The sequence below is a fragment of the Geotrypetes seraphini genome, chromosome 11 (assembly GCF_902459505.1).
Source record: "Geotrypetes seraphini chromosome 11, aGeoSer1.1, whole genome shotgun sequence".
NCBI lineage: Eukaryota > Metazoa > Chordata > Amphibia > Gymnophiona > Dermophiidae > Geotrypetes > Geotrypetes seraphini.
Window position 1 is genome coordinate 40,508,908 of NC_047094.1, and position 12,919 is coordinate 40,521,826.

The 12,919-nt window shown below is 41.1% G+C and overlaps 1 long non-coding RNA gene across 1 annotated transcript in view; it reads left to right on the forward strand.

Annotated features, from left to right (window-relative positions):
• LOC117369252 overlaps positions 1–11,685 on the forward strand; it is a 58,143-nt gene extending 46,458 nt beyond the window's left edge. The window contains exons 2-3 of the long non-coding RNA XR_004541105.1: positions 5,061–5,179; positions 11,551–11,685. This is a non-coding gene — a long non-coding RNA (uncharacterized LOC117369252). The remainder of the gene's footprint in view (positions 1–5,060; positions 5,180–11,550) is intronic.
• Positions 11,686–12,919: the final 1,234 nt, after the last annotated feature.

Here is a 12,919-nt window from a genome sequence, read left to right on the forward strand (position 1 = left end):
TAGCTGAAAAACCATCGTCTGCTCAAGAGGAGGCGGTAGCAGCTAGCGCGCATGGCATTTTAGCGCACGCTATTCCGTGTGTTAAGGCCCTAACGCACCTTTGTAAAAGGAGCCCTTAGGTTTAAGAGGGCAATTTTTTAATGATTTCTGCAAATTTCATCTGAAAATTGTCTTCCATTCTCCGGATAAGAACAGGCACAGTGTGAAACAGCACACAAGACTCCTTCAAGAAGCAGAAATAGAATGAAGGCAGCAAGCAGCATGTGGAGCAGGGGTCCTGAAATCCAGTCTTTGAGGTCCATAACTGTGAGCCTGGTTTCAGAATTTCTATGCATACATTTCATTTTCACAATGAATATGTATGAAATCCAGCTGAATTTGAGGCTTATATTTTATACAAATAGATCTCATACATATTCTTTGTGAAAATCCTGAAAACCAGGCTGGGTTGTGGACCTCAAACACTGGATTTGAGGATCTCAGGTGTAGAGATTTCATTTGGAAATCCCTGTGCATATTTCTCATCAAACTTTTTGCATTAGTCCAGATAGTCCCCATGTCTTTTGGGGAAATGTTTGTTTTGATAATTTTAATTTATTCATTGCAGGAGCAAGGTTGTATATGGGATGATTTTATAAAGGACAATAAACGTTAGATACCATGCCATATATTTTTATTCTATACCACAATTTTTCAGCTGGGATTCAATGCGGTTTACAACAAGTTTAAAGAACTGGACATGCACATTGAATGTAGAGTTTGGCAGTCATATGGAAGAGAATGGGGCCATCTGTGTACTGGTGATGTCATTAGTACACAGACGGCCCCAGCGAGAAGGCTATGAAGCAGTCTGTGAATGCTGCTGACCCAAGGTATTTATGGTCACGGTCAGCAGGGATCGGTTGGGAGGGAAGGATGGAGTGTCAGTGGGGGTTCGGCAGTTTGGCTGAATGGTGGGGAACGGCTGGCGGGGCGGGGAGAAACGCGGCTGCCTACTACTAGGGCTTATTTTCAGGGGGTAGGGCTTATATTAAGACATACCCCCAAAATCATGCTAGGGCTTATTTTTAGGGTAGGTCTTATTTTCGGAGAAACACGGTAACATTGACAAACTCTTGCATACGCGATGTACATGGTCATCTATGCTAGTATATACTTATGAAGGGATTTTTTTTTAAATAAAGTAAAATTCTGGAATCTCTCATAGCACACCCAGAATCTCTTCGGGGCACACCATTGTGCCTTGGCCCACAGTTTGAGAGACACTGGCCTAGATGGAGAATATGGCTTGATCCACTGCACTGTCATGTTCTCTAAGCCCCTAGGTGATGTAGAGTGATAAGTACAAGTACTGGAGCAGCGGGCTATGGTGTGGAGACAAAAAATGCATCCTTGCCACCATGACTACTGCCAACAATGAAGCTTCAGCTCTGCCTCCCCCCCCCCCAGTGGGGTATTCCATGCCAATTTTTTATTAAAGGCTTGCCAATTCCAAGGAAAAGGGTGAATGTTGCAGCTTTTGCCACAGCCCCATAATTCTGGTAGTTTGATATACTCATATATACGCCGAAATACTGTACATCTAAATTGCAACCTGAACACCCAAAACAAAAATTGGGTTCAGAATCTTTTATATCAGCATTTTTTTTGTGAGAAAGCTGCCGTAGAAAAGATGGCAAGTCATAAATCTCACCTGTCACTGTTTGATCTGTTGATGCTATAATTAAGCATTCTTATAACTAAACCCAGCAGTCACAACAGGGAACAGTCCAACTGTATTTTCTCCTGTGCAGTGCTGTGCAGTTATAGCTTCTGAGCAGGTTTTAGAATAATTTGCATTCTGTCAGAGGATGACTTTTGCCTGAGTCAGCACTGACCTTTCTGTTCTCCTGCCTAAGCTGCCATGTGGCTCTCTTTTTTGGTCTCACTGCCTCTACTTTCTTACATCTTGTTCTGATTTGAGGAAAAAGTGCTTTAGCTCTCAATAAGCCTAGTTGAGAAAAGTACTTAGTCCAGTAAAAAGGATACATTTTAAATATATATTTTTTAAATTTATTAAATCTTTATTTCTGTGCATTAAAGTAGACTAGCATACTACTTTTGAATTATTAGTTTAGCTAGAATCATGATTGTTACCCCACTGAAAAAAAAATCTTAGTAAATCAGTCCCTTACTTGAGGTGGGGGGGGGGTTGGAGAGTGCAATTTCTGACTCAGGGAAAGAAAAACATCTTGGGGTGGAGTGGGGAGAGGAGATTAAAAATAGGAAGGAAATTTTGGGGAAAGGAAACGTGGCTAAGGATAAGGAGTGAAGGGGGAAGAAGTCAGAAAATTGTCCTGGGATTTTGAGGGAGTGGAAAGTATTACATGTAAAGTATTACATGTGGGAAACAGAAACCCGAGGTACAACTATACGATGGGAGGGATGTTATTAAATGAGAGTACCCAAGAATGGAACTTGGGGGTAATGGTGGACATGACAATGAAGCCGACGGCACAGTGCGCAGCGGCTGCTAAGAAGGCAAACAGAATGCTAGGCATAATCAAAAAGGGTATTACAACCAGAACAAAAGAAGTTATCCTGCCATTGTATCGGGCAGATGCGTCCGCATCTGGAGTACTGCGTCCAATATTGGTCGCCGTACCTTAAGAAGGACATGGCGTTACTCGAGAAGGTTCAGAGGAGAGCGACGCGTCTGATAAAGGGGATGGAAAACCTTTCATACGCTGAGAGATTGGAGAAACTGGGTCTCTTTTCCCTGCAGAAGAGGAGACTTAGAGGGGATATGCTAGAGGCTTACAAGATCATGAAGGGCATAGAGAGAGTAAAGAGGGACAGATTCTTCAAACTTTCGAATAATAAAAGAACAAGAGGGCATTCGAAAAAGTTGAAAGGGGACAGATTCAAAATGAATGCTAGGAAGTTCTTTTTTACCCAACGTGTGGTGGACACCTGGAATGCGCTTCCAGAGGGCATAATAGGGCAGAGTACGGTACTTGGGTTCAAGAAAGGATTGGACAATTTCCTACTGGAAAAGGGGATAGAGAGGTATAGATAGAGGATTACTGCACAGGTCCTGGACCTGTTGGGCCGCCGCATGAGCGGACTGCTGGGCACGATGGACCTCAGGTCTGACCCAGCAGAGGCATTGCTTATGTTCTTATGGAATTTAGAGAGAAGGGAGATATTTATTTCCCACCTCCAGTATTACTCTCCCTCATAAACCCTTCCTCCTTCCTACCATGGTCCTCTCCATTTCTCTCAAGCCATAGCTCTCTTTCAATTCCGTTCGGTTCCCATTCTAAATGCTCGGATACACATAGACACACATACCTACCGATCCACTATCCCTCTGCTCCCCTTTTCTCATACATCCTGCTCCAAGTTCCCTTCCACAAACACGCTACTCCTTTTTCTACATCACTCACATTTCTTAGCTCCTATTTCACATACTGTAACTCTCCCCAGCCCCTCTCATAGTTCTCTTCAGTTTCCTTTTCACACATCACCACCCATCCCTCTTCCCCAAGTTTCCATTTCTCAAACCCCTCTTTTACACCATCCTCCCATCCTCTTTATTCAGACCTCTCTTTCCTCCATCATACCCTCCCATCTCAGTTCATTTACTTTCTCCTCATTCATCGTCCACACCATGCTCTAGTTTAGACTGGTAGAGGGAAGAATGCAGTGCAGCACCTCAGGCCACATCTTACTTTCTGCCATCTGGGGCCTGATTGCTACTTTGAACTATTCAAACACCATGCAACCATGAGCGTAAAAGCAACAGCCGAGTCAAAATAACGGAGGCGGATGGTGAGGTCTGAGGTAGTGAGACAGGGAATCTGATGGGGTGCAGAAAGCTGAAGTGTGCCACCAGGTAGTGGTTTCCGGCCTGATCCCCTAAATCAGTTTGCGAGCTTTTTGGGACCCGATTTCCCTCCAACCGGATACACGAACCTGTGTAGTGATCCGATCCCAATCTGTGCATGCAAATAAGTAAAACCCCCATGTAAAATAGCCAAGCGATTGATTCACTAACAATTGCTTGGCTATTTCGAATCAGGTTTGACTATTGTCAAACCCGACTGCGGCAGACTTGTCGTTAACTGAGTTACCAACAGCTCCTCAGTAATGTAAATTTTTTTTTATGTCCTTAATTCGGAATGACAGTAACAGTCACAATATCCAGATCCTGAATGAAGTGTGTAATAATTGCTTAAATTATCCTAAAAGCCTCAGCCCCACCACTCCACTGTTATATGTGTCTTAAAGCGGGAAGAATTACGTGGTTCTCATCACTGGCTTTCCCCTAGTATCTTTGCTGCTTTATTTTATTATTATTTTAATTTACTTTTTTCTTTAAAACTATAATATCACCATTTAGTGTTTAAAGCCACTTATCTTTAAAGCTGACATGACTTGGGAGAATCGACCCGACATGTTTTGCACTCCTGTGCTTTATCAAGAGCCTCCCGTAGCCTTCCTTGCCATCTGGCTCAGCAAAGATACTAGCGGAAAGCCGGTGATGAGAACCATGTAATTCTTCCTGCTTTAAGAAACATGTAGCGGTGGAGTGGTGGGGCTGAGGCTTTTAGGATAATTTAAGCAATTATTACACACTTCATTCAGTATTTTGGATATTGTAACGGTAACTGAGTTACCAACAGGTCTGCAGGTTTTTTTGACAGGCCTGCCTATCTTTTTTATTCGTTTTTTTTCCATGGCACAGATATTTTGCGTTTGTTACAAACGCAAAATATCTGCTCCATAAAAAAAAAAGAAAGAAAAGACAGGCAGACCTGTCAAAAAACAGCCAAGGGCCCTCTCTCCCTGACAAACGCGATCCTCCCCACCCTCCCGGCGACCGCAAGGGTGTAGTCTGGGATCAACTTAGAAAACACTGCTTATAGGTTACACTTCTTTCTTTGGCATTTTACATGTGAATGCTTATACCAACTCTATAGCTGCCTTAAGTGCTCTTGCCTAAATTATATACATTTAAATAGCCTGTTAACATTAGTATTCTGTAAAGGAAAGCAAGCACCTGTGTTCCTTTATAGTTTCAGAATTACCTGCTCTGGTGAGTGTGTGGTGACCAGGAAGTGACATCAGAAGGATGCTAAGGCCAGTGCGAGCAGCAAGTGGAAGATGCTACTCGTGCCAGTGAAATTTTAATGAGGTACGCAGGGTTGAGCGGATGAACAAAGACGGCACCTAGGGTAGTCCACCCCCATGTCCTCTTACTACACCACTGGCTACAGCCTTAGCACTCTAAGGCTGTGGGTTCAAATTCCATGCTGCTCCTTGTGACCCTGTGCAAGTCACTTAATCCCCTATTGCCCCAGGTATATAAGGCTATAAGAGATATATAAATACTAAATATCTTCTTCTTTAGAACTTCTCTTTAAGCACTAGAGGTAGTTTTAGTTTTCAAACCCATGATCATGGGGAAACGAGGCAGAGCAATGAAACGACCATAAGGTCAAAGCAAACATCACCAAACAAATATTGCCAGCTATTTTCCCCTGAACAAACTGCATTAATATTGATTTCATAAAGTTGCAAGCAACAGATCGAAAGGCAAATATAATAAGGGGTCACAATAACACGTTGAAAGATATATATAGAGTGAACACTGCTACATCTTTCACCATTTTCTTTCATTTTACCGTATAAATGATATTTGCATTGTATCAATTCTCAGATGGCAAGACTACAATAGAAATGATTGCTAGGGCTGTAAGGTAATAAATTGTATTAATAAAGTTAGTACTAATATTTATTAGTTGTCAGATCCAGAACAGCTACTAAAAATAAATCCATGCACTTTTGTATAGTATCTCCCACATAAAAGATGATATAATTTACGGAAATCTAAAAGTATATTTTCAAAATTCTCATGAAGCAACTTTTAGTACTGAATATTTTCTTTGCTATTCTTTTTCTGCTTGAAAGATATTTTGTATAATATTCAAAGAATTAAAGTTACGTACAGTTCACTTCTAGATTTTTTTCTTGTAACATGATCACTTAAACAGAAAGAACTATCCCCTCCTTTTACAAAACCGTAGCGTGTTTTTCAGGGCCGGCCGTAGCAGTAACAGCGGCGATGCTCATAGAATTCCTATGATCATCAGAGCTGTTGCCGCCACGGCCAGTGCTAAAAACCACGCTACAATTTTGTAAAAGGGGGATGTATTCATTTGAAGAGACACTATTTCTCTGTGGCCTCTGTGAGCATAGTTGAAAATGAACTGCATGTAATTACGTTATTGAATGTGGGTGTGTTTTTATCTTCATTTTGTAATTGCTTGCTTTTCGAATAGCCCCAAGTGAGTTACAAAAAAAATGTAGCATTAAATTACTATCATATGTAATTTAATAAAACCACAACAATTTTGGGTCTAATATTAAAGGAAATTATAAGTTTATTAACGTAACTCGCTTATCTTTTATTTTCAGCCCTAATATGGATAAAATTGGGCATTTAACTTGCCGGCTTTTATCCATATAAGAAGGAGCTGGCTCTGGGGAGGAAGCAAAGATGGAGCCTACATCTATGCATTTAGGTCCATATTCTATAAACGGCGCCTTAAGGACTCCTTTTATCAAGCAGCGCAATGGGTTTTTTAAATCGCCGGCCGCTGTTGTAAAAGCTCTGATGCTCATAAGAATGCTATGAGCATCGGAGCCATTTAAAAACAATTTTAAAATTGTTTTCAAAAATATGTAGGCGCCTACTGGTGCCTATGCAAATGTCGCCTTCATCACATCTATGGAGGTGCCTTAGAATGCTTAAGGTCAAAGATGGCATGGTTATCCTTAGGCGTTCTAAGGCACCTCTATAGATGTGATTCTCATCACTGGAAATCTAGGCTTTAATAACCCTGGCCTACATTTCTGCTGCCTACCTTAGACAAAAACTACAATTGTATAAATGGTGCCGTTGTGTGATCGACATGTGATCAAGACACAGAAGAACCTCGAACCCTTTCGCCTTCCCCCCACTCAAAGGCACACAACGCAAGAAAATGTTTGACAACCTTCTAGCAACACAAGCAGCAAAAATCAACCATTCCATCTCCAATCTTATGACAATATCAGACAACTTCAAAACATTCAGAAAAGAAATCAAAACCCTGCTTTTCAAAAAATTCATCCAAATATCTTAACCCCTCCTCTTTTACCTCCAGAAGATTCACCTACCTTCAGATAATCTTCCCCCAAATTACCCACCTTAACACCTTCCAATTAAACAAATACCATAAATAGATTGTAACCTACCCTCTCTAACTGAATTCCATATGTATTTTTCATACAGTTCTTCACTGTCAGTTTAATTTCCATCCTATAAATTCACATAGAATTTTTCTTTTTTCAACCATCTTTATTTTCTCTTCTTTATTAATTTCCAGGTACTTTAGTTAGATTGTGAGCCTTCGGGACAGTAAGGGAATTTTTTAAGTACCTTCTTACTTCTCATTTATAATCTTAATGTATATTTTCTTCAAACCGCTTAGAACCTAACGGATGTAGCGGTATATAAGAAATAAATTACATTACATTACATCAGCGGCCATTTTTTTAGACAGCCGCTGATAATGGCATCATTTACATAATCTAGACCTTAGAAGCCATGTCCATTTAAGACCCAATTCTATAAACTGTGCCAAAAGTAAGGCAGCAGTAGACACCCTAACACCAAGTAACTTAATTGGGTTTAATTGGTTTAATCGGTGCACCAATTAAAAACCTATTAAAATTCAACTTAATAATATGGAGGCACCTAAAGAAGCCTCCACAAATGCCACCATTATCGCACCTTTGGTAGCGCCTTATGACGCTAAATGCCATTGTAGGGGTGGTTAACGCCGGAAGTGGCATTAGGTGTTGTGAGGCGCCTCTGTAGAGGTGATTCTCATGAAAGGTAGGTGCCGGAATTAAAACTCTGGCCTACAGTTCTAGATGCCTACCTTTCGTGTAGCTGCAATTCTGTAAATGGTGCCGTTGCGTGACTGACAAGTGATCGGTGGCCATTTTTTTAAAATGGCCGCTGAGAACAGGGCCATTTACAGAATTCAGGCCTTAGTAAATAGAAAAGTTGTTCATTTAAAATTAGGACTGCAAATTAGCCAGTCTACCTTTGAATGGATAGTCACAAGCCAGGTATTTGTTTCACAGCACTAGCCAAATGGCTAGCATCATAAAAAAAGACAGTCAAGCAGCACTTCACTTTGTACGCCAGAAAAGTGGCCTGAATATCAGGCCCAATATGACTAGCAGTCGTTCTGCCCAAATAACCTTTTGAAACAAACATCAAAAATTGAAATCCAAACAATCAGCTTGCATTATCCCTAGAAATGAAAGAATCTAAGAATGCCAGTTCTGAAATTGGGGGATTAATAGGGCAAGCTCTCTTAATACCTCTTGTCAAGTGTTGCCAAAACTGAGCACTTTTACAAAACATAGATGTCCACGGCAGCCACTGTAAATCCCAACATTAAACTTTAATCTCAGAGACTGAAATGAGGAATACATGCATATTTTTGGCTCTGCCCTAATTCTGCCGAAACCATGCCCTTTTCATATGCATGCATTGCAGATTTACACGTGTAAATCACAGCTTTCTAAAATGGAGTTTTCTACATAGATCCGAGATACATCTATAAATGGAGGAGTAGCATAATGGTTGGCGCAGTGAGCTGAGAGCCAGGGGAACTGGGTTCAATTCCAACTGCCACTCCAAAGTCACTTAACCCTCTATATTGTTCCAGGTATATAAACTTAGATTGTGAGTCCACTATGGACAGAGAGGCCATGATTCTACAAAATGCATCTAAAGTTAGGCACCCTTTGTAGAATCACACTCAGCAGAGTTCAGCACTGTTTAGGCTTCTAACTTTTTAGGCATCCTTTAGGGAATCAGGTTTTAGGTGAGATTTAGATGTTCAAACAATGTTCTTAATGTTATAATATTTTATTAGAATGGTGATTTTATGCTGTTTTTCATTATAATTGTAATACTAGGAGTTGGATCTGTTTAATGCTTTTATTTATTTCTCTTCTATCAGATAGAGTGATTGGGATTTGAACCAGCAACATTAGGATAGAAGGGTATAGGTTTAACCAGTGTGCTACCAAGCTACATAGCAATTGTAAAACTGGGTCTTATAGGCATTGTAAGGCAGTCTACTTTTGAGCACAGTTTAGGCTTCAGATAGACCTGAGTTCTATGGACGGAACGTAGGCACTCTTTGGGCGTTCTTCCAGATCTTAGGTACAGTTTGGATGTTCTTAATGTGATCTGCTAAATAGCTCTCTGGGTTTTTATTTTTGCTTTATTAAGCTCAAAATACATTTAATAAGGCACCACATAAACGGGACACATCAAAACAGATACAGTGGTACCTTGGATTACGAGTATAATCCGTTCCAGGAGCATGCTCGTAATCCAAAATGCTCGTTTATCAAAGCGAGTTTCCCCATAGGAAATAATGGAAACTCGCTTTGATACGTTCCCCCCCCCACAAGAACCGGCATTGCTCCCCCCCCCATGAGAACCAGCTTTGCTCTCCCCGAAGGCCCCACGATCTGACACAATCCCCCCATGATCCGGCACCCCCTCCTGCCGCCATTGGGCACCCCCCCCCGTCGCCATCAGGCACCCCCTCCGTGATTGGACACCCCCCCGCCATGATCGGGCGCCCCCCCCCCCCCGCTGCGACCTGAAGACCCCCAGGGTAGCTTTTTAGCAAGAAAACTAAAGCTATGTTTTTCATGTGCTGTGCTACATTAACCGTTCTTACCACATCCTCTGGCAATGCATTCCAGAGCTGAACTATTCTCTGAGTGAAAAAAATATTTCTCCCTAAGGATTGAAACCATTAGTTGTTCAAGGTCAAACTACAGAGGATCTGAGCTGTGAAAAAAAAAAATGAGGATAACATAGTTATTTGTAATATTATTGGCACTTTGAATTCTTCACAAGCTCAATGCTTTACTGTTACTTTTTTATGTCATTCTACAATTCATTTGCCATATCATAGAGCCAAGTTCAAACAAAGGGAGCAATTTTCAAACAGCCTACATTAGTGCATACAAAGATGAGAAAACACTATATCTAAATGTAGCTCATCTTGAACCTACTGCTGAAAAGGCATGATCTAAATCCCCCAAGTAAAAATAATTTTCCAAAACAAAAAGAGTGATGGGAACCGAGAGGTATTAAATTCACGAGCTAGATACTGGTTGTGTCATTGCCTCAAGTGTCATGACTGCAAGGTTGAGATTTTGCTGGATACACCAATGCTTTATAAAGCCAAAATAACAATGATTATTTTTCTTAAACCTATGGCACAAAATGCTCTGCAAAAGTCAGCTGCAGGAGACTACAAGATATTGGCAGTCAGTGTAATTAAGTATACTGCTGCTTCTGCAGGAAACCCAGCAAGCAGCCCCTTTCTTTGTAAGACAGTCAGTCGGTACAGACAATATAACGTTGTTCCTGCAGTGGTCTCAGATGGGTTGTTGCTTGTTTTAGGCACAGTCCTCCGAGATGTCTGTGTCATAAATCCCAGCTACTGCTGGGCACAGAACACAGACATACTGCATACCACTGAGTGCTCCAAAGCTTGTAGGTTTTTCCTTTTGAATTATAGAGCAAATAGACCGTGCAGCCCCTCCCCCACTTAAAAACCTCCTTCCAAACAGTTTCTTTTGAATACCAGTAATTCTGAAATGTTAACATGTGCATTAAGGGTCAGACCAGGGTATTGGTCTGACAGCAACATTAAAAAAAAAAAAATTGTGGCATTTCAGGGGTTTTTTTTTTGTCCTCGGGTAATAATTATAAAATATTGGGAAATTTCAGTATTTTTTTTTTTCATCGTCAGGTAATAATTACAAAATACTGGTTTAGAAGGAAGCCACTGAACAACAATGTTAAGCTCTGGAATGCGTAGATATCTTAGGCATTCGCCATTAAGCAAAATTGCTACAGTACTGTATGTATGATATAACTTTACTGTAAAGTGTTTGCTTTCAGTGCTTCCAAATTGTGAGTCATTTACCACATCCCAGATGGTATTCAGTTGATGGATTACTGGTGATTTCTACATCAGAGCACCTCTGAGCCCTTCTGCTAAACCCCTGACAGCGTTAGCATAAAAGATTTACATTTATGTTATGAGGGCCACACAAGAAGAATAATTTTAAAATACATTGCCTAGCCTGCTAGTGCACCATGGGAAATCTAGCGGCAGCATGCAGACAACCTGCCTGCACTGTAATTACAAAATGGCAGCCCAGGAAAGGCTTTGGAGACAAGCAGCTAGAGACTGGAACCATCTGCATGCTTTGGTGGATAGAAATTACATTAATATATGACGGTATTACCTGAAAAGCCCAGGACCATTTGCATGATTTAGTATTATGCCTGAGCAAGCTTTAATTTAAGTAGAAAGTCTTTCGGCAAGCTAATCTGATAGGGAGGTGCATTCATTAGTACACTGCGCTGATTGTTGTTCACGTATTTGGCATTATTATCTGCAGAAACAACGGATCGGCCCTGACAGAAGCAATATACTGTGGAAAAGAGCATCTTAATTCAGCAGGCAACCTATCTGTGCAAAAAGGTTTCTTTGTAAGCAATAAAGAGGAGGGAAGTCATTCTGAGGCCAAACTGACATCCCTGACAAGAGAAAAAGAATACAACAGAAGCAGCCTGTTTTTATGTTTGTATGTACAATGTTATTATCCCTTTGTGCTCTTTTCATTATGCCGTTTTTTTCTGCCTTTTCTAGCTGCCCCATGGTGTTTTCCTTTGTAAGTATGTGAATTCTTTAATGCACGTTGTATCCATTAGAGTGTTTAAAATATTTACACCCCAGTATTCATCCAGCAGTGGTCAGTGATTTCTAAAGCTGCTGACCTTCCATGGATAATTTCCTAAAAGAGAAGTCCATAGGCCATTATTGAGATGGCTTGGAAAAATCCACTGCTTATTCCTAGGATAAGCAGCATAAAATCTGTTTTACTACTTGTGATCTAGCTAGGGACTTGGGACCTGGGTTTGATGTACCTTTGGTCTGTCCCAGTATGGCAGCTCTTATGTTCTTATGTGAGCCAAGTATAGCACATTCAAGCCATTGTGACATCACTGATGAGTTTGGCTCTTATACATTGATGGAATGAGGCATTATGACATCACAGTCTCAGCTCTGGAATGTTGCTACTCTTGGCTTCTGCCAGGCACTTGAAACCTGGGTTGGACTCTTGGAAACAGGATACCGGGCTTGATGGACCTTCGGTCTGTCCCAGTATGGCAATTCTTATGTTCTTATGTTGGGGGTCAGAAGTTACAGTATCTAAATCAGGGGTGGGCAAATGCAGTCCTCAAAGGCTTCAACCTAGTTGGGTTTTCAAGATTTTCACAATGAATATGTGTAAGACTGATTTGCATAAAACAGAAACAATACATGCAAATTCATTGTAGGAATCTTGAAAACCTGTAGGGTTGTGGCCCTTTAGGACTGTGGTTGCCCGTCCCTGATCTAGATGCTAGCATATATTCATTGTTGACATATACCTAGCTAAGCAGGCAAAGCCAGAACTGCCAGCTCAACCTCAACTCAACCTCAACGGACCATTCTGAAATTACTTGCTCAGTGCTGCAGTGATCAAAGGGGATATTTAGCAGCATTAAGGGCTGGTTTCATGAAAAGCCGCCAAAAGTTAGTCACCAGTAAGCACCTACTGGCCTACTGGCGACTAACTTAAGGGTTTTAATTAGTTCTAAGAGTAGGGTTACCATATGTCTGGGAAAACCCGGACATGTCCTCTTTTTAGAGGTCTGTCTGGGCATCCAGAGCAATTTCCAAAACCCGGCAGTTTGACTGGGTTTTAGAAATCTTGAGCTCGG